The 26,216-nt window shown below is 49.7% G+C and overlaps 1 non-coding gene across 1 annotated transcript; it reads left to right on the forward strand.

The window, feature by feature from the left end:
* Positions 1–4,471: 4,471 nt before the first annotated feature.
* Positions 4,472–4,544, forward strand: TRNAV-CAC. Its single transcript has one exon. It is a non-coding gene; the product is annotated as a tRNA-Val (tRNA).
* The last annotated feature ends 21,672 nt before the right edge of the window (positions 4,545–26,216 follow it).

Consider the following 26,216-nt stretch of genomic DNA (forward strand, 5'->3'; position numbering starts at 1 on the left):
CTGGAGGTGTCTGGGGAGGACCAGATCCAGATTCTGAGCTCCCTCTCCCTTCTCTCCCGCTTTCCCGCTACTTACCGATTTGGGTTTGCTGCCTCCTCCCTCCAAGCAGTCAGGTCTCTGCTCCAGAGATTCGCTTAAGAAGAAAAGCAGATAAGGTCCTGGGATGTTTCCGGGGGTCTGAGTCTCTGTGCTTATTTCTGTTACGAAGTCCAACATCCCGAAACCCCGTCCCCACCCCTCCTTCCCTAGAGACTCCCATCCTTGAGATGGGGTCTCCGGGTGACAGGGATCAATCAATCAATCGTATTTATTGAGCGCTTACTGTGTGCAGAGCACTGTACTAAGCGCTTGGGAAGTACAAGTTGGCAACATATGTTGGAGGGGAGGGGATGATGGCATCTTGGAGCGATGGGATCCTGGGATGCTGCCATCGAGATGTTGGAGTTCGTCTTGCCCTTCGAGCCCCACTAGCCGGCCGGCACAGACCATCCATCCACCTCTGCCCCAGCTCCCTGAGGGGCAGATTCCCCCTGACCCCCCCAACACACACACACACAGACACCCACACATCCTGGATAGAACCCACATAGATACCCACATCCTCTCCGATCCCCCTTGGTCCACTTCCAGCAGATCCCGGCCCGATCCCTGTTCCGCGGGCAGATCCCGGCCGAGCCCCGGATGGCTTCTGCTCTCACTCACCGCTGCCAGCCCGGGGGCCGCGCTGTCCCCGTCTCCCCCCGTCTCCCCCGGACGTCCCAAGCAGAGGGGCCGGGCCCTGGAGGGTGAGTCAGGTCGGGCGGGGCCCGCAAGAACCAGGGAGCCGGCCTGGTCCACCCCCGCCCTGCCTCCCAGAGCCCCCCTCACCCTGGCCAACTCACCGTCCCGCACCCGGGTCCCAACCCCGAAGGGGCAGAGGGGGCACCCGCCTGCTACTGGAAGGGCAGGCTGAACTTCGTGGGAAGGGAGAGGGAGCGGAACGGAACCCAGGCATCTGGAGGGGGCCCAAGTTGGGAGGCAGGACGCCTGGGCCCAGTCCAGGCTCCGATGGGAAGGTGGGGGCGGAGTGGTCCGCCTTGAGACGGCGGGAGCAGCCGTCTGCGGTCCCGGCCCTGTCATTTGGGGTCAGCCGCGTGGGAAGCGCCTCCCGAAGACGGAGAGGGCCGGGGGTTGGGGGCCGCTGGTCGCGGGGAGACCCGGGAGGGCTCTGGCGAGAAGCAGGCGCAGGGGCTAGCCCTTTCCTCCAGCATCCTCTCTCTTCCGCCGTCGACCCCGGCCCACGTCATCCCCCTGGCCTGGAATGCCCTCCCTCCCAACATCCGCCAAGCTAGCTCTCTTCCTCCCTTCAAGGCCCTATTGAGAGCTCAACTCCTCCAGGAGGCCTTCCCAGACTGAGCCTCCTCCTTCCTCTCCCCGTCCTCCCCCTCTCCATCCCCCTGCCTTACCTCCTTCCCTTCTCCACAGCACCTGTATATATGTTTGTACATATTTATTACTCTGTTTATTTTACTTGTACTTATCTATTCTATTTATTTTATTTTGTTAATATGTTTGGTTTTGTTCTCTGTCTCCCCCTTCTAGACTGTGAGCCCGCTGTTGGGTAGGGACCATCTCTAGATGTTGCCAACTTGTACTTCCCAAGCGCTTAATACAGTGCTCTGCACACAGTAAGTGCTCAATAAATATGATTGATTGATTGATTGATTGATTCCGCGCCATCACGGGCGCCCTGGCCTCCAAGTCAGAGGGAGCGGACACTCTTTTTCCCAGTCGGGGCCCCCATTGCAGCCACGAGCACTCTCCTCTCAGTCCCGGGGTCCTCTCCTGGTAAAGCTAGGTTCCCGGTGGTTGGCTCTCCTAGCCCCCCGGCACCGGCCAGGGTCACTCACCCCAGTCCTGGGAGAATGGGCCGAGGGAACGGGGGGGAGGAGGGTGGGATTGGGCTCTCTCAGGAGCAGGCTCGGACCTTCAGCCTGGGGCGCCTGATTCTGGGCTCAGCTCTCGGGAAGAATTGAGGGGCTGAGGGCCGGGGTTCCCCATCCAGGCCAGAAAACGTGGACAGAGCCCATGGAAAAGGGGACTCGCCAATGTTTCCAGAGCAGGGGAGAGGAGGGGGGCGTCCTGAAGCAGGGTCACCCCCTTTTAGGATTCTAGTGTCCTGATTCCCACCTTCTTACCAGCCTCCCCTCCTGTTCCAGGGTCCAGATATCCTGTCCAGACCCCAGAGCCCAGGGACCCTGCCCCTAATAATATTAATAATCATGGTATCTGTTCAATGCTTACTAGAGAAGCAGCGTGGCTCAGTGGAAAGAGCACAGGCTTTGGAGTCAGAGGTCATACGTTCAAATCCCGGCTCCGCCAATTGTCAGCTGGGTGACTTTGGGCAAGTCACTTCACTTCTCTGGGCCTCAGTTCCCTCATCTGTAAAATGGGGGTTAAGACTGTGAGCCCCCCATGGGATAACCTGATCACCCTGTAACCTCCCCAGCGCTTAGAATGGTGCTTTGCACATAGTAAGCGCTTAATAAATGCCATCATCATCATCATCATTATTATTATTATTGGACAAGCAGGGGGGACACAGTCCCTGACTCACGTGGGGCTCACCATCTAAGAGGGAGCGAGAACAGGTACTTCACCCCCATGGGGCAGATGAGGAAACTGAGGTTCACAGCCGTCTAGTAACCCCTGACCTCTGACTCCCGGGCTTTGGAGTCAGAGGTCATGGGTTCAAATCCCGGCTCCGCCACTTGTCAGCTGGGCGGCTTTGGGCAAGTCACTTCACTTCTCTGGGCCTCAGTTCCCTCATCTGGAAAATGGGGATGAAGACTGTGAGCCCCCCGTGGGACAACCTGATCACCTTGTAACCTCCCCGGCGCTTAGAACAGTGCTCTGCACATCGTAAGCGCTTAATAAATGCCATCATTAGTATTATTAACTTGCCCAAGGTGATCCGGCAGGCAAGGAGCAGAGGCAGGATTAGAACCCCCGACCCTCTTCCCCTGAGCCCAGGTGCCTTGGCCCCCTCTTCTCCCCCTCTCACCTGAGAGCCCAGGTGTCCTGCCCCTCGGCCTCCTGCTTTCCCCCTCCGACCTCCGAGCTCAGGTGTCCTGCCCCCAGTCCCGCACCCCCACCTCCCAGCCTATTTTCCCAGGTGCCCAAACAATAGTTAAACCGGGCGGTTCCTGCCGGGATTGAGCAACAGGATGAGGGGGAGAGGGATCCGCCCAGTCTCAGGGTGTCTTCCACCGGCCTCCTCCTGCCGGTTTTACTCCTACCCGTCAGGCTCGGATCCTCCCGGCCAGGGAAACCGGAGCCACAGGGAGAGGGAAGAGTTTAAGGGGCCAGAGCATCCCAGAGGTGGAGCACGGAGAAACCCACTCTTCAAGCAGCGTGGCTCAGTGGAAAGAGCCCGGGCTTGGGAGGCAGAGGTCATGGGTTCAAATCCCGGCTCCGCCAATTGACAGCTGTGTGACTTTGGGCAAGTCACTTAACTTCTCTGGGCCTCAGTTCCCTCATCTGGAAAAATGGGGATTAAGACTGTGAGCCCCCCGTGGGATAATCTGATCACCTTGTAACCTCCCCAGCGCTTAGAACAGTGTTTTGCACATAGTAAGTGCTTATTATTATGAGTTCTAATTCCAGCTCCTCCACTTGTCAGCTGTGTGACTTTGGGAAAGTCACCTAACTGCTCTGGGCCTCAGTTACCTCATCTGTAAAATGGGGATGAAGACTGTGAGCCCCCCGTGGGACAACCTGATCACCTTGTAACCTCCCCAGCGCTTAGAACAGTGCTTGGCACATAGTCCCTCTCTCGCCCCCCTCTCCATCCCACCCATCTTACCTCCTTCCCTTCCCCACAAGCACCTGCATATATGTATATATGTTTGTACATATTTATTACTCTATTTATTTTACTTGTACATATCTATTCTATTTATTGTATTTTGTTAATATGTTTGGTTTTGTTCTCTGTCTCTCCCTTCTAGATTGTGAGCCCACTGTTGGATAGGGACTGTCTCTAGATGTTGCCAACTTGGACTTCCCAAGCGCTTAGTACAGTGCTCTGCACACAGTAAGCACTCAATAAATATGATTGATCGATAGTAAGTGCTTATTATTATGAGTTCTAATCCCGGCTCCTCCACTTGTCAGCTGTGTGACTTTGGGCAAGTCACTTAACTGCTCTGGGCCTCAGTTACCTCATCTGTAAAAATGGGGATTAAGACTGTGAGCCCCCCGTGGGACAACCTGATCACCTTGTAACCTCCCCAGCGCTTAGAACAGTGCTTGGCACATAGTAAGTGCTTATTATTATGAGTTCTAATCCCGGCTCCTCCACTTGTCAGCTGTGTGACTTTGGGCAAGTCACTTAACTGCTCTGGGCCTCAGTTACTTCATCTGTAAAAATGGGGATTAAGACTGTGAGCCCCCGTGGGACAACCTGATCACCTTGCAACCTTATGTGTTGGTTTCCGTAGTGTAGTGGTTATCACGTTCGCCTCACACGCGAAAGGTCCCCGCTTCGAAACCGGGCGGAAACAAGTCTAATTTTTAGAGAAGCAGCGTGGCTCAAGAGCACGGGCTTTGGAGTCAGAGGTCATGGGTTCAAATCCCGGCTCCGCCGATTGTCAGCTGTGTGACTTTGGGCAAGTCACTTAACTTCTCTGGGCCTCAGTTACCTCATCTGTAAAATGGGGATGAAGACTGTGAGCCCCCCGTGGGACAACCTGATCACCTTGTAACCTCCCCAGCATTTAGAACAGTGCTTTGCACATAGTAAGCACTTAATAAATGCCATTATTATTATTGTAACCTCCCCAGTGCTTAGAACAGTGCTTTGTGTATAGTAAGTGTTTATTATTATGAGTTCTAATCCTGGTTCCTCCACTTGTCAGCTGTGTGATTTTAGGCAAGTCACTCACTTCTCTGGGCCCCAGTTACCTCACCTGTCGCTTAGAACAGTGCTCCAGTGCTTAGAACAGTGCTTGACACATAGTAAGCGCTTAACAAATACCATCATTATTATTAAAATGGGGATTAAGACTGTGAGCCTCCCGTGGGACAACCTCATTACGTTGTATTTACCCCAGTGCTTAGAACAGTGCTTGGCACATAGTAAGCGCTTAACAAATACCACCATTATTATGATTATTGAAGGCAACCGGAGAGTCAGCCTATTCCAGTTTGGCATCCTCTTCTTTTCCCTCCAAATTAATCTGGTTCCACGTTTTTCTTCTCACCCTAGGAGGCTTCCACTTTTGGAAGTTAATAATAATGGTATCTGTTAAACGCTTACCATGTGTCAAGCACTGTTCTAAGCGCTGGGGCAGATACAAGGTAATCGGGTTGTCCCACATAGGGCTCACAGTCTTGAGAAGCAATCAGAGGGTGTGGGTTTAATCCCGGCTCTGCCACTTGTCTGCTGTGTGATCTTGGGCAAGTCACTTAACTTCTCTGTGCCTCAGTTATCTCACCTGTAAAATGGGGATTAAGACTGTGAGCCCCACGTGGGACAACCTGATTACCTTGTCTCTACCCCAGCGCTTCCCCCTTCTATCAATCAATCAATCAATCAATCGTATTTATTGAGCGCTTGCTGTGTGCAGAGCACTGGACTAAGCACTTGGGAAGTACAAGTTGGCAACATATAGAGACAGTCCGTTGTTCTGTAGGGACCGTCTCTATATGTTGCCAACTTATACTTCCCAAGCGCTTAGTACAGTGCTCTGCACACAGTAAGCGCTCAATAAATAGGAGTGAATGAATGAATGAACAGTGCTCGGCACATAGTAGGCACTGAACAAATACCGTAATTATTCTAGACTGTGAGCCCGTTGTTGTGTAGGGATCGTCTCTAGCTGTTGCCGAATTGTACTTTCCAAGCGCTTAGTACAGTGCTGTGCACACGGTGAGCGCTCAATAAATACGATTGAATGAATGAATGAACAGTGCTCGGCACATAGTAGGCGCTTAACAAATACCGTAATTATTCGAAACTGTGAGCCCCTTGTTGGGTAGGGATCGTCTCTAGTTGTTGCCGAATTGTACTTTCCAAGCGCTTAGTACAGTGCTGTGCACACAGTAAGCACTCAATAAATATGATTGAATGAATGAATGAATCCCTGTTTTACAGATGAGGGAACTGAGGCACAGAGAAGTGAAGTAACTTGTCCAAGGTACTCCCCACCCGCCAAAAAAAAAAATTAGGTCCGGATTTTCTTATCTCTTCTCTTCCCCTCCTGCAATTTCGCTCATTATAGATCCATCCTGGGTTTTCCCTTCAAAGCAGTGTTGCTCAGTGGAAAGAGCACGGGCTTTAGAGTCAGAGGTCATGGGTTCGAATCCCGGCTCCGCCACCTGCCTACTGTGTGACCTTGGGCAAGTCACTTCACTTCTCTGAGCCTCAGTTCCCTCGTCTGTAAAATGGGGATTAAGACTGTGAGCCCCGCGTGGGACAACCTGATCACCTTGTATCCCCCCCAGCACTTAGAACAGTGCTTTGCACATAGTAAGTGCTTAACAAATGCCATTATTATTATTATTATTATTATTACCCCGAGTCTCTGTTTAGAGTCCACTCCAGTTCACACTGAAGAAAGCCCCTCACCCTGGAGTCCAGTCCATACAAATTCATTCATTCAATGGTATTTATTGAGCGCTTACTGTGTGCCGAGCACTGTACTAAGCGCTGGGGAAGATAAATAAACAGTGACATTCCTTGCCCTCAACGATTCCAGCTCTTTCTCTTCCCTGCTGAGAGTTGGTCCCTTCACGAGCTGGTGGCAGGGGGATGGGGGGGTCCAGTGTGTGTGCATTGGGGGGTGAGGAGAGAATCTCTAGGCCTGGAGTTCCTAAGCAGGGGCACATGTCTCATGGGGGGACAGGAGGGAAGGCATTTCTGTCCTCTAATGCCCTGTCCCATATCATAATAATAATAATAACGGCATTTGTTAAGCGCTTACTATGTGCCAAGCACTGTTCTAAGTGCTGATAATAATGACGGTATTTTGTTAAGTGCTTACTATGTGCCAAGCACTGTTCTAAGCGCTGATAATAATGATGGTATTTTGTTAAGCGCTTACTATGTGCCAATCAATCAATCAATCGTATTTATTGAGCGCTTACTGTGTGCAAAGCACTGTACTAAGCGCTTGGGGAGTACAAGTTGGCAACATATAGAGACAGTCCCTACCCAACAGTGGGCTCACAGTCTAAAAGAGCACTGTTCTAAGCACGGAGATAGAAACAAGGCGATCAGGTTGTCCCCCGTGGGGCTCCCAGTCTTAATCCCCATTTTACAGATGAGGTAACTGAGGCACAGAGAAGTGAAGTGACTTCATTCATTCATTCATTCAATTGTATTTATTGAGCGCTTACTGTGTGCAGAGCACTGGACTAAGCGCTTGGGAAGTCCAAGTTGGCAACATCTAGGGACAGTCCCTACCCAACAGTGGGCTCACAGTCTAGAAGGGGGAGACAGAGAACGAAACATAACATATTAACAAAATAAAAAGAATAAATATGTACAAGTAAAATAAATAAATAGATGACTTGCCCAAAGTCACACAGCTGACAAGTGGCGGAGTCGGGATTAGAACCCATGATCCCTGACTCCCAAGCCCGTGGTCTTTCCATTAAGCCACGCTGCTTCTCATCAGCTTCAGTATTTATCCACTGACAACTGTGTGCAGAACTCTGTACTAGGAACTTGGGAACAGCAGTCAATGGATGGCAGGAAAGCTGCATGGCCTTAATGGAAAGAGCCTGAGTCTGGGAATCAAAAGATTTGGGTTCTAATCCCAGCTCCAAGGTTGTGTGACCTTGGGCAAATCACTTAACTTCTCTGAGCCTCAGTTCCCTTATCTACAAAATGGGGATTCAATACCCGTTCTCCTTCCTACTCATGAGACCTGCTTATCTTCTATTAACCCCGGTGCTTAGTTCAGTGCTAGGCACTGCTTAACAAATACAATTATTATTATTTATTGAGTGCCTACTGTGGGCAAGGGGTTGGGAGAGTACAATGGAAGCAAAATATCCAGTCCCTTCTAGACTGTGAGCCCGTTGTTGGGTAGGGACCGTCTCTGTATGTGGCCGATTTGTGCTTCCCAAGAGCTTAGTACAGTGCTCTGCACACAGTAAGTGCTCAATAAATACGATTGAATGAATAAAAAGGCCTTTTGGAAGAGATGTGCCTTCAATAAGTGTGATCGTCTGTCGGCTATGAAGAGGGAGGACGTTCCAGGCCAGAGGCAGGATGTGGGCGAGAGATCAGCGGTGAGATAGATGAGATCAAGGTACAGTGAGTAGGTTGGCGTTAGAGGAATGAAATGTGCGGGCTGGGTTGTAGAAGGAAAGCAGTGAGGTGAGGTAGGAGGGGGCAAGGTGATTGACTGCTTTAAAGCCAACGGTAAGGAGTTTCTGTTTGATGCAGAGGTGGATGGGCAACCACTGGAGGCTCTTGAGGAGTGGGGAAACATGGACTGAACATTTTTGTAGAAAAGGGGAGAGACAGGAGGCGGAGAAGTCAGCAAGGAAGCTGATGCCATAATCAAGGCAGGACAGAATAAATGCTTGAATCAATGCGGTAGCAGCTTGGGTGGAGAGGAAAGGGCAGATTTTAGCGATGTTGTGAAGGTTGAACTGACAGGATTTGGCGATCGATTGAATAAGAGAGATGAGTTGAGGACAACACCAAGGTTATGGGCCTGTGAGCCAGGGAGAATGGTCCTGCTGTCTAAAGTGGGGGGAAAGTCAGGGGGAGGACGGGGATTATGTCATTTATTACTATGTGCTAAGTACTGGGGTAGATAAGAGATAGTCCCTCTAGGCTGTAAACTTGTTATGGGCAGGGAACCTGTCCACTAATTCTGTTGTGTTGTACTCCCCCAAGTGTTTCGTACACTGCTCTGCAGATTAAGGATTATTCAAGGATTGATCAAGGATTGATAAGAGATGCTCAATAAATACCATCATCATCATCATCATCAATCGCATTTATTGAGTGCTTACTGTGTGCAGAGCACTGTACTAAGCGCTTGGGAAGTACAAATTGGCAACATATAGAGACAGTCCCTACCCAACAGTGGGCTCACAGTCTAAAAGGGGGAGACAGAGAACAAAACCAAACACACTAACAAAATAAAATAAATAGAATAGATATGTACAAATAAAATAAATAAATAAATAGAGTAATAAATATGTACAAACATATATACAGATATACAGGTGCTGTGGGGAAGGGAAGGAGGTAAGATGGGGGGGTGGAGAGGGGGACGAGGGGGAGAGGAAGGAAGGGGCTCAGTCTGGGAAGGCCTCCTGGAGGAAGTGAGCTCTCAGTAGGGCCTTGAAGGGAGGAAGAGAGCTAGCTTGGCGGATGGGCAGAGGGAGGGCATTCCAGGCCCGGGGGATGACATGGGCCGGGGGTCGATGGCGGGACAGGCGAGAGCGAGGTACGGTGAGGAGATTAGCAGTGGAGGAGCGGAGGGTGCGGGCTGGGCTGTAGAAGGAGAGAAGGGAGGTGAGGTAGGAGGGGGCGAGGTGATGGACAGCCTTGAAGCCCAGGGTGAGGAGTTTCTGCCTGATGCGCAGATTGATTAGTAGCCACTGGAGATTTTTGAGGAGGGGAGTAACATGCCCAGAGCGTTTCTGGACAAAGATAATCCGGGCAGCAGCATGAAGTATGGATTGAAGTGGAGAGAGACACGAGGATGGGAGATCAGAGAGAAGGCTGATGCAGTAGTCCAGACGGGATAGGATGAGAGCTTGAATGAGCAGGGTAGTGGTTGGGATGGAGAGGAAAGGGCGGATCTTGGCAATGTTGTGGAGCTGAGACCGGCAGGTTTTGGTCACGGCATGGATGTGAGGGGTAAATGAGAGAGCGGAGTCAAGGATGACACCAAGGTTGCGGGCTTGTGAGACGGGAAGGATGGTAGTGCCGTCAACAGAGATGGGAAAGTCAGGGAGAGGGCAAGGTTTGGGAGGGAAGACAAGGAGTTCAGTCTTCGACATGTTGAGCTTTAGGTGGCGGGCAGACATCCAGATGGAGATGTCCTGAAGGCAGGAGGAGATGCGAGCCTGGAGAGAGGGGGAGAGAGCAGGGGCAGAGATGTAGATCTGGGTGTCATCAGCGTAGAGATGATAGTTGAAGCCGTGGGAGCGAATGAGGTCACCAAGGGAGTGCGTGTAGATCGAGAACAGAAGGGGACCAAGCACTGAACCTTGGGGAACCCCCACAGTAAGAGGATGGGAGGGGGAGGAGAGATACCACTGATTGATTCGTTGATTGATAATCAGAACAGATTCAGTTTCTGTCCCACACAGGGATCACAATCTGAGGCATTTATCCCCATTTAACAGATGAGGGAACTGAGGCAAAAAGAGGTTAAGTGACTTGTCCAAGGTCCAAGGTCACACAACAGGCCAGTGGCAGAACTGGGGCTAGAATCCGGATCTTCTGGCTCCCAGATCCAGGCTCTTTCCATTAGCCCACACTGTCTCTCATCTAATCAATTCCTTCATGCAGGTTCTCAGTCCTGAAGTCTCAGGGCCAAGGCTGGTCTGTCGTTCTCAACGCAAGGCTCCGTCCATCGTATTGACATATACACATTAAGTGTGGAGGATGTTTTATTTGTACATATTTATTCTATTTATTTCATTTTGTTAATACGTTTTGTCTTGTTGTCTGTCTCCCCCTTCTAGACTGTGAGCCCACTGTTGGGTAGGGACCGTCTCTATATGTTGCCAGCTTGTACTTCCCAAGCGCTTAGTACAGTGCTCTGCACACAGTAAGCGCTCAATAAATACGATTGAATGAATAAGGGCCAAGGGGCTGTTGGGTTGATGTGACTTGGGGTCGTGGGAATTGATAGGAGAACGCTTCCTGAAGGAGGTGGAATTTTGGGAGGACGTTGAAGATGGGCAGAGCTGCGGTCAGTGAATTTGAAGGGAGAGGGAATTTCAGGCAGGGAGAACTGGGTGTGCAAAGCATTGGAGGTGGGAGAGTTGAGCTTGGAACTTCCTCTCCCTTCATAGCCGATAGACCACCGCTCTCCCCGTCTTCAAAGCCCTCCTTAAAATCACATCTCCTCCAGGATGTCTTCCCCGAGTAATCTCTCATCTCCCCACCCTAGTCTCCCTCACCAAGGATTTGAGTCTGAAACCTCCTAAGCACTTCGGTACTCACCCCCCTCCCAGCCTCAGGCCACTGATGTCCATATCTTTATACTCTTCTGCTTTTCCTAGCCCTAATTTATTTTAGTATGTGTCTCCCCCACTAGACTGTCACCTCCTTGAGAGCAGGGATTGTGTCTACCAACTCTATTGTATTGTACTCTCCTAAGGGCTCTGTACACAGGAAACAATCAGTAGGACTGATTGATTGGTTGAGAGTAAGGGGCAGTTAGAAGGTGAGATTGGGAGGAAAAAAAGAGCACCAACATGTAAGATGGGGAAAGCTGATGGGGAGCCTTACCTTGATCTCATCTATCTTGCCGCCGACCTCTCGGCCATGTCCTGCCTCTGGCCTGAAGTGCCCTCCCTCTTCATATCCGCCACCTTCGAAGCCTTATTGAAGGCACTTCTCCTCCAAGAGGCCTTCGCCGACTAAGTCCTCCCTTTCTCTTCTCTCACTCCCTTCCGTGTCACCCTGAGTTGGTCTCTTTAGTCATCGCCCCCATCCCAGCCCTGCAGGACTTATGTATATATCTGTAATTTATTTTTTTTATATTAATGTCTGTCTTCTCCTCTAGACTGTAAGCTCTTTGTGGGCAGGGAAGGTGTCTGTACATTGTGTTGTACTCCCCCAAGCACTTAGTACAGTGCCCCGTACGCAGTGAGCGCTCAATAAATATGATTGATTGACGGACTGAGTCATTCAATCAAACGATTGTCAGCTGTGTGACTTTGGGTGAGTCATTTAACTTCTCTGTACCTCAGTTGCCTCACCTGTAAAATGGGGATTAAAACTGTGACCCCCACGTAGGACAACCTGATTACCTTGTATGTCCCCCAGTGCTTAGAACAGTGCTTGGCACATAGTAAGCGCTTAACAAATACTGTAAAAAAAACCCCGATAGCATTGATTGTCTACTGTGTGCTGAGCATCACACCGTGCTAAGCACTTGGGAGAGAAGCAGTGTGGTCTAGTGGACTGTGAGCCCGCTATTGGGTAGGGACCGTCTCTATATGTTACCAACTTGTACTTCCCAAGCGCTTAGTACAGTGCTCTGCACACAGTAAGTGCTCAATAAATACGATTGAATGAATGAATGAATGAATAAAGCCCGGGCTTGGGAATCAGAAGGACCTGGGCTCTAATCCCGGCTCTGTCACTTGTCTGCTGTGTGACCTTGGGCAAGTCACTTCACTTCCTCTGTGCCTTATAGACCTCATCTGTAAAATGAGGATTAAGACTGTGAGCCCCACGTGGGACATGGATCGTGTCCAGTCTGATTAGCTTGTATCTACTCCAATGTTTAGTACAGTGCCTGGCACACAGTAAGTCCTTAACCATAAAAAAGAGAGTACCATCGAGCTAGCAGGCATGATCTCTGTCCTTGAGGAGCTTGCAATCTAGTAGCGGAGACAGACATAAGTGTAACAGTTTTAGATATGTCGAGGTGCTGGAGACAAGAGGAAATATGAGACTGTAAAACAGGAAAAGGGTACAATAAAGTATACAATAAAAGTAGAAGAAATGGCCCTTGCCTTTGAGGCGCTTAAAGTTTAATGAGACAGGCTGCCACAAATTAGTAGCACACAATAGGAACAAGAGCAAAAATATACATACAACGGGAGAGGCAGCATGGCCTTGTGAAAACAATAAATAATGATAGCATTTATTAAGCGCTTACTATGTGCAAAGCACTGTTCTAAGCGCTGGGGAGCTTACAAAGTGATCAGGATGTCCCACCGGGGGCTCACAGTCTTAATCCCCATTTTACAGATGAGGCAACTGAGGCACAGAGAAGTTAAGTGACTTGCCCAAAGTCACAAAGCTGACAATTGGCGGAGCCGGGATTTGAACCCATGACCTCTGACTCCAAAGCCCACGCTCTTTCCACTGAGCCACGCTGCTTTTCTGTGAAAAGAACACAGGCCAGGGAGTTGGAGGACCTGGTTTCAAATCCTGGCTCTGCCACGTGTCCACTGTGTGGCCCTGGGCAAGTCACTTAACTCCTCTGCTCCTCAGTTGCCTCACCTGTAAAATGGGGATTAAATCCTACTGTGTCCTACTTCGACTTCAAGCCCCACGTGGGACAGGGACTGTGTCCAACCTGATTAACTTATATGGACCCCAGCGCTTAGAACAGTGTTTGGCACACAGTAAGCACTTAACTAGTACAATAATAATAATAATATTCATTCAGTCAGTTGTATTTATTGAGAATTTAGCACAGGCTTGGTAGTCAGAGGTCATGGGTTTGATTCCTTGCTCTGCCACTTGTCAGCTGTGTGACCTTGGGCAAACCACTTCACTTCTCTGTGCCTCAGTTACCTCATCTGTAAAAATGGGGATTAAGACTGTGAGCCCCACGTGGGCCAACCTGATCACCTTGTATCCCCCCAGCGCTTAGAACAGTGCTTTGCACATAGTAAGCGCTTAACAAATACCATCATATTTTTCTCTGTGCCTCAGTTCCCTCATCCGTAAAATGGGGATTAAGACGGTGAGCCCCTCGTGGGACAACCTGATCACCCAGTAACCTCCCCAGTGCTTAGAACAGTGCTTTGCACAGAGTAAGTGCTTAATAAATGTCATAAAAGAAGCAGCGTGGCTCAATGGAAAGAGCACGGGCTTTGGAGTCAGAGGTCATGGGTTCAAATCCCGGCTCTGCCAATTGTCAGCTGTGTGACCTTGGGCACATCACTTAACTTCTCTGTGCCTCAGTTACCTCATCAGTAAAATGGGGATTGACTGTGAGCCCTCCGTGGGACAATCTGATCACCTTGTAACCTCCCCAGTGCTTAGAACAGTGCTTTGCACATAGTAAATGCTTAATAAATGCCATTATTAGTATAAAACAACCAAACTGTACTAAGCACTTGAAAAACAGCTGGTAAAAGAAATAGCCAAAAAAAGAAATAAATAGAATAAAGAGACCCACAAATCTTTTACTTACCCAGCCCCAGTCCTCACTTAGTTAAGTTCCTAGCTCCTTTTTTAAGAAAATGGTATTTGTTAAGTGTTCACTATGTGCCGGGCACTGTACTAAACACTGGAGTAGATACCAGCTAATCAGGTTGGACACAGTCTATGTCCCACTTGGGGCTCATGGTCTTAGTCCCCATTTCACAGATGAGGTAATCAGTCAGTTGATCAATTGTATTTATTGAGTGCTTACTGTGTGCAGAGCACTGTACTAAGCGCTTGAGAGAGTACAATGTAACACACATGTAACAGCTGAGGCACAGAGAAGTGAAGTGACTTGCCTAAAGCCACACAGTAAAAAGGTGACAACAGAATTAGAACCCAGGTCTTCCGAGTCATTCATTCATTCATTTAATTGTATTTATTGAGCGCTTACTGTGTGCAGAGCACTGTACTAAGCGCTTGAGAGAGTACAATGTAACACACATGTAACAGCTGAGGCACAGAGAAATGGAGTGACTCGCCTAAAGCCACATAGTAAAAAGGTGACAACAGAATTAGAACCCAGGTCTTCCGAGTCATTCATTCATTCATTTAATTGTATTTATTGAGCGCTTACTGTGTGCAGAGCACTGTACTAAGCACCTGGGAAGTACAAGTTGGCAACATATAGAGACGGTCCCTACCCAGCAACAGGCTCACAGTCTAGAAGGGGGAGACAGACAACAAAACAAAACATGTAGACCAGTGTCAAAGTCGTCAGAACAAATAGAATTAAAGCTATATGTACATCATTAACAAAATAAATAGAATAGTGAATATGTACAAGTAAAATCAATAGAGTAATAAATCTGTACAAATATATATACGAGTGCTGTGGGGAGGGGAAGGAGGTAGGTAGGGTGGAGGGGATGGGGAGGAGAAGAGGAAAAAGGGGGCCTGGGAAGGCCTCCTGGAGGAGGTGAGCTCTCAGTAGGGCTTTGAAGGGAGGAAGAGAGCTAGCCTGGCAGATGTGTGGAGGGAGGGCATTCCAGGACAGGGGGAGGACGTGGGCCGGGGGTCGATAGCGGGACAGGCGAGAACAAGGCACGGTGAGGAGATTAGCGGCAGAGGAGCGGAGGGTGCGGGCTGGGCTGGAGAAGGAGAGAAGAGAGGTGAGGTAGGAGGGGGTGAGGTGATGGACAGCCTCGAAGCCGAGAGTGAGGAGTTCCCAGCCCCAGGCTCTTTCCACTAGGCCACCTTGTTTCCCAAGCACTTTTAACCCTGCCCAGGGGCCCAACCCCAACTCTCCTTTTCCTTTCACCCAGGTCCTTCCAGGCTCCTTTCCCTCCCCTCCACCCCCAGTCATTCCCCCAGGATGGATGTGTCTGAGAATCAGGAAGGGGAGTAGCAGAATAGGGATTTTCCCACTCACGCACATCCCCCAGCTCCCTCTTCAGGAGCCAGCCAGCCCAGGATACCATCATCAGTGGTATTTATTGAGCTCTTACTGTGTGCAGAGCACTGTCATAAGCGCTTGGCAGATGATACTGTGATCTTGGTCCCCTTCTATTCTCCAGCTATACATACTCCTTTGGAGAACTCATTTGCTCCCATGGCTTCAGGTACCATCTCTATGTGGATGACACCCAAATCTATACCTCCTCCTCTGTTCTGAAACTGCCCTCTCAAATGTCACCAATGACCTGCTGCTTGCCAAATCCAACGGCTCATACTCTATCCTAATCCTTCTCGACCTCTCAGCTGCCTTCGACACTGTGGACCACCCCATTCTCCTCAAAACGCTATCCAATCTTGGCTTCACAGACTCCGTCCTCTCCTGGTTCTCCTCTTATCTCTCCGGTCGTTCATTCCCAGTCTCTTTTGCAGGCTCCTCCTCCCCATCCCATCCCCTTACTGTGGGGGTTCCTCAAGGTTCAGTTCTTGATCCCCTTCTGTTCTGGATCTACACTCACTCCCTTGGTGACCTCATTCGCTCCCACGGCTTCAACTATCATCTCTACGCTGATGACACCCAGATCTACATCTCTGCCCCTGCTCTCTCCCCCTCCCTCCAGGCTCACATCTCCTCCTGCCTTCAGGACATCTCCATCTGGATGTCTGCCCGCCACCTCAAAATCAACATGTCCAAGACTGAACTCCTTGTCTTCCCTCCCAAACCCTGCCCTCTCCCTGACTTTCCCATCACTGTTGACGGCACTACCATCCTTCCCGTCTCACAAGCCCGCAACCTTGGTGTCATCCTCGACTCCGCTCTCTCGTTCACGCCTCACATCCAACCCGTCACCAAAACCTGCCGGTCTCAGCTCCGCAACATTGCCAAGATCCACCCTTTCCTCTCCATCCAAACCGCTACCCTGCTCGTTCAAGCTCTCATCCTATCCCGTCTGGACTATTGTATCAGCCTCCTCTCCGATCTCCCATCCTCGTGTCTCTCCCCACTTCAATCCACACTTCACGCCGCTGCCCGGATTGTCTTTGTCCAGAAACGCTCTGGGCATGTTACTCCCCTCCTCAAAAATCTCCAGTGGCTACCAATCAATCTGCACATCAGGCAGAAACTCCTCACCCTCGGCTTCTAAGGCTGTCCATCACCTCGCCCCCTCCTACCTCACCTGCCTTCTCTCCTTCTCCAGCCCAACCCACACCCTCCACTCCTCTGCCGCTAATCTCCTCACCGTTAGGCCTCATTCTCCCCGTCCCACCGTCGACCCCCGGCCCACGTCTTCCCCCTGGCCTGGAATGCCCTCCCTCCCAACATCTGCCAAGCTAGCTCTCTTCCTCCCTTCAAGGCCCTACTGAGAGCTCACCTCCTCCAGGAGGCCTTCCTAGACTGAGCCCCCTCCTTCCTCTCCCCCTCCTCCACCTCTCCACCCCTCCGCCTTACCTCCTTCCCTTCCCCACAGCACCTGTATATATGTATATATGTTTGTACATATTTATTACTCTATTTATTTATTTTACTTGTACATATCTATTCTATTTATTTTATTTTGTTAATATGTTTTGCTCTGTTCTCTGTCTCCCCCTTCTAGACTGTGAGCCCACTGTTGGGTAGGGACCATCTCCATATGTTGCTAACTTGTACTTTCCAAGCACTTAGTACAGTGCTCTGCACACAGTAAGCGCTCAATAAATACGATTAATTGATTGATTGTTCTCTCTCCCTCCCTCCAGGCTCGTATCTCCTCCTGCCTTCAGTACATCTCTGCTTGGTTGTCCTCCCACCACCTAAAACTCAACATATCCAAGACAGTGCTCCTTACTTTCCCTCCCAAACCCTGTCCGCTCCTGCACTTTCCCGTCACTGTGGACGGCACAACCATCCTTCCCGTCTCACAAGCCCGCGACCTTGGTGTCATCCTTGACTCCGCTTTCTCATTCACCCCACATATCCAGTCTGTCACCAAATCCTGCCGGTCTCACCTTCACAACATTGCCAAAATGCGCTCTTTCCTCTCCATCCAAACCGCTACCATGTTAGCGCAATCACTTATCCTATCCCGACTGGATTACTGCATCAGCCTCCTTTCTGACCTCCCAACCTCCTGCCTCTCTCCACTTCAGTCCATACTTCACTCTGCTGCCTGGATTATCTTTTTACAGAAACATTCAGGGCATGTCATCCCCTTCCTCAAAAATCTCCAGTGGATGCCTATCAACCTCGGTATCAAACAAAAACTCCTCACTATTGGCTCCAAAGCTCTCCATCCCCTTACCCCTTCTTACCTCACCTCCCTTCTCTCCTTCTACATCCCAGCCCGCACACTCCGCTCCTCTGGTGCTAACCTTCTCATTATGCCTCGATCTCGCCTGTCTCGCCCCGATCCCTGGCCCGTGTCCTACCTCTGGCCTGGAACGCCCTCCCTCCTCAAATCCGCCAAACAATCACTCTTCCCCCCTTCAAAGCCCCACTGAAGGTGCACCTCCTCCAAGAGGCCTTCCCAGACTAAGCCCCCTTTTCCTCAGCCCCCCTCCCTTCCGCATCACCTCAACTTGCCCCCTTTGCTCTTCCCCCCCCCCTGCCCCACAGCACTTACGTACATATGTATATATCTATAACTCTATTTATTTAGATTGATGCCTGTTTACTTGTTTTGATGAATGTTTCTCCCCTCTAGACTATAAGCCCATTGTGGGCACGTTTTGTCTCTCTTTATTGCTGAATTATTCATTCATTCAATCATATTTATTGAGTGCTTACTGTGTGTTAAGCTCTTGGAAAGTACAATTTAGCAACAGATAGAGACAATCCCTACCCAACAACGGTCTCACAGTCTAGAAGGGGGAGACAGACAACAAAACAAAACAAGTAGACAGGTCTCAATAGCATTAAAATAAATAGAATTATAGATATATACACATCATTAATAAAATAAATAGAAGAATAAATATGTACAAATATACACAAGTGCTGCGGGTTGGGGAAGGGGGTAGAACAGAAGAAGGGAGTGGGGGCAATGGGGAGGGGAAGAGGGGCAGAGGAAAAGGGGGGCTCAGTCTGGGAAGGCCTCCTGGAGGAGGTGAGCTTTCAGTAGGGCTTTGAAGGGGGGAAGAGAGCTAATTTGGCAGATGTGAGGAGGGAGGGCATTCCAGGCCGGAGGTAGGACGTGGGCCAGGGTTGACGGCGGGACAGGTGAGAACGAGGCACAGTGAGGAGGTTAGCGGCAGAGGAGCGAAGGGTGCGGGCTGGGCTGGAGAAGGACCAAGCACTTCGTAGAGTGCTCTGCACACAGTAAGCACTCAATAAATACGATTAAATGAATAAATGAATGCAAGCCCCAATGCTGGAACCTGGGCCAATAATAATAATTATTGGGGTACTTGTTACACGCTTACTACGTCCAATATATATACAAATTGGGCTCAGGCCCTGTCCCACATTGGGCTCAATGTCTAAATAGGAGGGAGAACAGGGATTGTATCCCCATTTGACACTTAATTAATAGTATTTATTGAGCACTTCCCTTGCGCAGAACACTGTACTAAGTGCTTGGGAGAGTACAATACACAGAGTTGCACAGATGAAGAAACCAAGGCCCAGAAAACTAAAGCGACTTGCCCAAGGTTATGAAGCAGGCTAGTGGCGGAGCCAGAGCAGTAGAAGCAGCGTGGCCTAGTGGGTAGAGCACGGGCCTGGGAATCAGAAAGGCGTGGGTTCTCATCCCAGCTCCGCCACTTCTCCGCTGTGTGGCCTTGGGCAAGTCACTTCACTTTTCTGCGCCTCAGTGACCTCATCTGTAAAATGGGGATGAAGACTGTGAGCCCCATGTGGGACAGGGACTGTGTCCAACCTGATTAGCTTGTCTCTACCCCAGCGCTTAAAACAGTGCCTGGCACATAGTAAGTGCTTAATAAATACCATAAAAAAACCAAACCAGGTCCTCTGACCCCCAGGCCTGGGCTCTTTCCACTGGGTCATGCTACTTCCCCAAGCACAAGGTCAGCTCTTCCCTCAGCTCTCCCTCATCAGAGAAGGCCTAGTGAGTTCTGTGAGATCTTCTGAGTTCCAACTCTCAAAGAACAGCTGGGGAAGGGAAACGCCTAACGACTTCTAGACTGTGAGCCCATTGTTGGGTGCTGCCAACTTGTACTTCCCAAGAACCTAGTACAGTGTTCTGCACACAGTAAGCGCTCAATAAATACGATTGAATGAATGAACGCCCTCCTTAAACCCCCTGTCTCCCCGTCTCCCCCATCTCTTACCCCTAATGACCTGGCCTTGTATTTTATTGATAAAATTGAAATCATCGGGCATGATGATCTCCCTAAAATTCTCCCTCGCTCTTCTCAAGTCCCTTCATCCTCCTGCCCCTCCTTCGATTTTTCCACCTTTCCCAGGAGTATCTCAAGAGGAGACATCCACCTAGTCTTGAAATCTACTCCCTCCACCTGTCCTCCAACCCCACCCTTTCACACCTTATCAAAACACTTGTCCCTTCCCTTCTTCCTTCGCTGATCACCATCTTCAACTGCTCGCTCTCCAACAGCTTCTTCTCCATTGCTTTCAAACATGCTCATGTATCCCCCCATCCTAAGAAGAAACCCTCCCTTGATCCCATGGCTCCCTCCAGTTATTTCCCCATTTCCCTCCTTCCATTCCTCTCCTCCTTTTCTCATTTTGACCCCATTCGCTCCACAGAAACTGCCCTCAAAGTTCACAGACAACCATTCACTCATTCCATCGTATTTATTGAGCACCTACTGTGTGCAAAGTACTGTACTAAGAGCTTGAGAGAGTACAATACAACAATAAACAGATACCTTCCCTGCCCATAACAAGCTAGAGAGGGAGACAGCCATTAATATAAATCAATCTATAGAGCACAGATATACAAAATGCTGTGGGGCTGAATGAAGGGAGCAAGCCAGGGTGATGCCGAAGGGAGTGGGAGAAGAGGCGAGGAGGGCTTAGTCAAGGATTCTTGGAGGAGACGTGCCTTCGATAAGGCTTTGAAAGGGGGGAGAGCAATTGTCTGTCCGATATGAGGAGGCAGGGCATTCCTGGCCAGAGGCAGGATGTGGGCAAGAGGCCCGCGGCGAGAGAGTCACGATCGAGGTACAGTGAGAAGGTTAGCGTTAGAGGAACGAAATTTGTGGGCTGGGTTGTTAGTAGGAGAGTAGCGAGGTGAGGTAAGAGGGGGCAAGGTGATTGAGTGTTTTAAAGCTAATGGGGAGGAGTTTTTGTTTGATGCGGAGGTGGATGGACAACCACTGGAGTTACTTGAGCAATGGGGAAACGTGGTCTGAACGTCTTGTAGAAAAATGATCCAGGCAGCAGAGTGAAGTATGGACTAGAGTGGGGAGAGACAGGAGGCAGGGAGGTCAGCAAGGAGGCTGATACAATAATCAAGGTGGGATAGGATAAGTGACCGTATTAACGTAGTAGCAGCTTGGAGGGGTGGATTTTAGCGATGTTATTAAGGTGGAATCGACACGATTTAATGATAGGTTGACTACGTGGGTTGAATGAGAGAGAGGAGTCAAGGATAACGCCAAGGTAAGGGGCTTGTGAGACAGGAAGGATGGTGGTGCTGTCTACAGTGATGGGAAAATGAGTGGGAGGACAGGGTTTGGGTGGGAGGATAAGTTCAGTTTTAGCCATATTAATATCAATCAATGGTATTTATTCATTCAATCGTATTTATTGAGCGCTTACTGTGTGCAGAGCACTGTACTAAGCGCTTGCTTACTATGTGCAGAGCATTGTACTAAGCACTTGGGAAAGTACACTACACTAGAGAAGCAGCATGGCTCAGTGGAAAGAGCACGGGCTTTGGAGTCAGAGGTTATGGGTTCAAATCCCGGCTCCGCCAATTGTCAGCTGTGTGACTTTGGGTAAGTCACTTAACTTCTCTGTGCCTCAGTTCCCTCATCTGTAAAATGGGGATTAAGACTGTGAGCCCCACGTGGGACAACATGCTCATCTTGTATCCCCCCAGTGCTTAGAATAATGCTTTGCACATAGTAAGCGCTTAATAAATGCCATTACTATTATTATTATAGTAAGCGCTTAACAAATACTATCTTTATTATTATTATAACAGAATTAGCAGACACATTCCCTGCCTATAACCAGCTTGCAGTCTAGATCTCCCTGCCAAATCCAACAGCCTCTACTCCATCCTAATCCCCCTTGACCTTTCAGCTGTCTTGGACAGTGTGGAACACCCCCTTCTCCTGGAAACATTATCTAATTTTTGCTTCACTGACACTGCCCTTTCCTGGTTCTCCTCCTATCTCTCTGGCTGCTCATTCTCAGTCTCTTTCACTGGCTCCTCCTCTACCTTCCACCCGCTATCTGTGGGGGGTCCCTCAAGACTCAGTTCTGGATCTCCTTCTATTCGCCAACTACACCCACTCCCTTGGAGAACTCACTTACTCCCATGGCTTCAACTACCTTGTCTGAGAAGCAGCGTGGCTCAGTGGAAAAGAGCCCGGGCTTTGGAGTCAGAGGTCATGGGTTCAAATCCCGGCTCTGCCAATTGTCAGCTGTGTGACTTTGGGCCAGTCACTTAACTTCTCTGGGCCTCAGTTACCTCATCTGGAAAATGGGGATGAGGACTGTGAGCCTCCCGTGGGACAACCTGATCACCTTGTAACCTGAACAGCGCTTTGCACATTCTTTTAGACTGTGAGCCCACTGTTGGGTAGGGACTGTCTCTATATGTTGCCAATTTGTACTTCCCAAGCGCTTAGTACAGTGCTCTGCACATAGTAAGCGCTCAATAAATACAATTGATGATGATGATAGTAAGCGCTTAATAAATGCCATCATTATGTGGATGATTCTCAAATCTCCATCTCCAGTCCTGAGTCATTCATTCATTCAGTCGTATTTATTGAGCGCTTACTGTGTGCAGAGCACTGTACTAAGCGCTCGGGAAGTACAAATCGGCAACAGATAGAGACGGTCCCTACCCAATAATGGGCTCACAGTCTAGAAGCAGCGTGGCTCAGTGGAAAGAGCACGGGCTTTGGAGTCGGAGGTCATGGGTTCAAATCCCAGCTCCGCCACTTGTCAGCTGTGTGACTTTGGGCAACTCACTTAACTTCTCTATGCCTCAGTTAACCTCATCTGTAAAATGGGGATTAAGACTGTGAGTCCCCCCGTGGGACAACCTGATCACCTTGTAACCTCCATAGTGCTTAGAACAGTGCTTTGCACATAGTAAGTGCTTAATAAATGCCATCATCATTATTATTATTATTAGAAGGGGGAGACAGACAAAAAAAACCAAGTAGACAGGAGACTACTATCAGAATAAATAAAATAGAATTATAGCTGCATACAAATCATTAATAAAATAGAGTAATAAATATGTACAAATATACACAAGTGTTGTGGGGAGGGAAAGGGGGTAGGACAGAGGGAGGGGGAGATGGGGAGGGGAGGAGGTGGAGAGGAAAAAGGGGGACTTAGTCTGGGAAGGCCTCCTGGAGGAGGTGAGCTCTCAGTAGAGCTTTGAAGGGAGGAAGAGAGCTAGTTTGGCGGATGTGTGGAGGGAGGGCATTCCAGGCCAATCAATCAATCAATCAATCATATTTATTGAACATTTACTGTGTGCAGAGCACTGTACTAAGCGCTTGGGAAGTACAAGTTGGTAACATATAGAGACGGTCCCTACCCAACAGTGGGCTCACAGTCTAGAAGGGGGAGACAGAGAACAAAACCAAACGTATTAACAAAATAAAATAAATAGAACAGATATGTACAAGCAAAATAAATAAATAAATAAATAGAGTAATAAATACGTACAAACATATATACATATATACAGGTGCTGTGGGGAAGGGAAGGAGGTAAGGTGGGGGGGAATGGAGAGGGGGAGGAGGGGGAGAGGAAGGAGGGGGCTCAGTCTGGGAAGGCCTCCTGGAGGAGGTGAGCTCTCAGTAGGGTCTTGAAGGGAGGAAGAGAGCTAGCTTGGCAGATGTTGGGAGGGAGGGCATTCCGGGCCAGGGGGAGGACGGGGGCCAGGGGTCGATGGCGGGACAGGCGAGAACGAGGCACAGTGAGGAGATTAGTGACAGAGGAGTGGAGGGTGCGGGCTGGGCTGGAGAAGGAAAGAAGGGAGGTGAGGTAAGAGGGGGCGAGGGGATGGAGAGCCTTGAAGCCGAGGGTGAGGAGTTTCTGCCTGATACGCAGGTTGATTGGTAGCCACTGGAGATTTTTGAGGAGGGGAGTAACATGCCCAGAGCGTTTCTGGACAAAGACAATCCGGGCAGCAGTGTGAAGTATGGATTGAAGTGGGGAGAGACACGAAGATGGGAGATTGGAGAGGAGGCTGATACAGTAGTCCAGATGGGATAGGATGAGAGCTTGAACGAGCAGGGTAGCGGTTTGGATGGAGAGGAAAGGGCGGATCTTGACAATGTTGCGGAGCTGAGACCGGCAGGTTTTGGTGACGGCTTGGATGTGTTGGGTGAACGAGAGAGCGGAGTCGAGGATGACACCCAGGTTGTGGGCCTGTGAGACGGGAAGGATGGAAGTGCCGTCCACAGTGATGGGAAAGTCAGGGAGAGGGCAGGGTTTGGGAGGGAAGACATGGAGTTCAGACTTGGACATGTTGAGTTTGAGGTGGTGGGCAGACATCCAGATGGAGATGTCCTGAAGGCAGGAGGAGATGCGAGCCTGGAGGGAGGGGGAGAGAGCAGGGGCAGAGATGTAGATTTGGGTGTCATCAGCGTAGAGATGATAGTTGAAGCCAAGGGAGCGAATGAGGTCACCAAGGGAGTGAGTATAAATTGAGAACAGGAGGGGACCAAGAACTGACCCTTGAGGAACCCCTATAGTAAGGGGATGGGAGGGGGAGGAGGAGCCTGCGAAGGAGACTGCTAATGTACCATCAGAGAGATAAGAGGAGAACCAGGAGAGGACGGAGTCCGTGAAGCCAAGGTTGGCTTACGTTTTGAGAAGAAGGGGATGGTCCACAGTGTCAAAGGCAGCTGAGAGGTCAAGGATCAGGATAGAGTAGGAGCCATTAGATTTGGCAAGAAAGAGGTCACTGTTGACCTTTCAGAGGCAGTTTTGGTGGAGTGGAGGGGACGGAAGGCAGATTGGAGGGGGTCTAGGAGAGAGGTGGAGTTGAGGGATTCGAGGCAGCGAGTGTAGATGATTCATTCTAGGAGTTTGGAAAGGAAGGGTAGGAGGGAGATAGGGCGATAACTAGAAGGGGCAGTGGGGTCAAGAGAGGGTTTTATTAAGATGGGGGAGACATGGGCATGTTTGAAGGCAGAGGGGAAAGAACCAGTGGAGAGTGATCTTTTTCCTGATCTGATCCTGATCTTTTTCCTTGTCGGCAGTCCCGCATTTCCTCCTGCCTTCAGATGACATCTGAGACTTAACATATCCAAAACAGAACGCCTCATCTTCCGACCCAAACCCCGTCCTCCCTTGACTTTCCCATCACTGTAGACAGCACCACCATCCTCCCCGTCTCACAACCCCGTAACCTTGGCGTTATCCTCGACTCACCTCTTTCATTCAACCCACACATTTAATCTGTCACCAAACCTGGTCAGTTCTACCTTCGCAACATTGCTAAAGTACACCCTTTCCTCTCCATCCAAACTGCTACTACGTTGATCCAAGGGCTTATCTTATCCCCACCTTGACTCCCGCATCAGCCTCCTTGCTGACCTCCTGCCTCCTGCCTATCTCCACTCCAGTCCATACTTCACTTTATTGCCTGGATAATCTATCTTATAAAAGTTCAGTCCATATTTCCCTACTCCTTAAGAACCTCCAGTGGTTGCTCATCCACCTCCACACCAACCAGAAACTCCTTGTCATATGTTGTCAAGTCATCCCCGACCCATAGTGACTCCATGGATACATCTCTCCCAGAACACCCCACCTCCATCTGCAATCGTTCTGGTAGTGTATCCGTAGAGCTTTCTTGGTAAAAATACGGAAGTGATTCATCACTGCCTTCTTCTGCACAGTAAACTTGAGTCTGCCCTCGACTCTCTCCCATGCTGCTGCTGCCCAGCACAGGTGAGTTTTGACTTGTAGCAGATTGCCCTCCACTCACTAGCCACTCGTCCAAGCTGGGAATGGAATGGGCATACCTCTGCTCGACTCTCCCTCCCAGAGCCTAGACTGGTAGTGTACCGGAAACTCTTCAGGTGTGATCCTGAGAGGAAAGAAACTCCTTATAATAGACTTTAAAGCACTCAATCACTTTGACCCCTCCTTTCATACCTCACTCATTTCCTTCTACAGCCCAGCACACTCATTTCACTACTCTAATGCCTCAATCTTATCTTTCTCACAACCAACCCCTCATCCATATCCTACCTCTGGCCTGGAATTCCTTCCTCCTTCATATCCGACAGATCATCAGCCTCTCCAACTTCAAAGCCTTATTAAAATCACATCTTCTCCAAGAGTACTTCCCCTACTAAGGCCTTATTTCCCCTATTCCCTCTCCCTCCTGTGTCACCTTTGCACTTGGTTCTGTACCCTTTACTCACCCCATCCTCAGCCCCACAGCAGTTAAGTCCATATCTGTGATTTATTTTTATATCCGCCTCCCCTTCTAGACTGTAAGCTCCTTGTGTGTAAGGAGCGTGTCTACCAGCTCTACTATGATGTACTCTCCCAAGCACCTAGTCCTCT

The sequence above is a fragment of the Tachyglossus aculeatus genome, chromosome X1 (genome assembly GCF_015852505.1).
Source record: "Tachyglossus aculeatus isolate mTacAcu1 chromosome X1, mTacAcu1.pri, whole genome shotgun sequence".
Taxonomy (NCBI): Eukaryota; Metazoa; Chordata; class Mammalia; order Monotremata; family Tachyglossidae; genus Tachyglossus; species Tachyglossus aculeatus.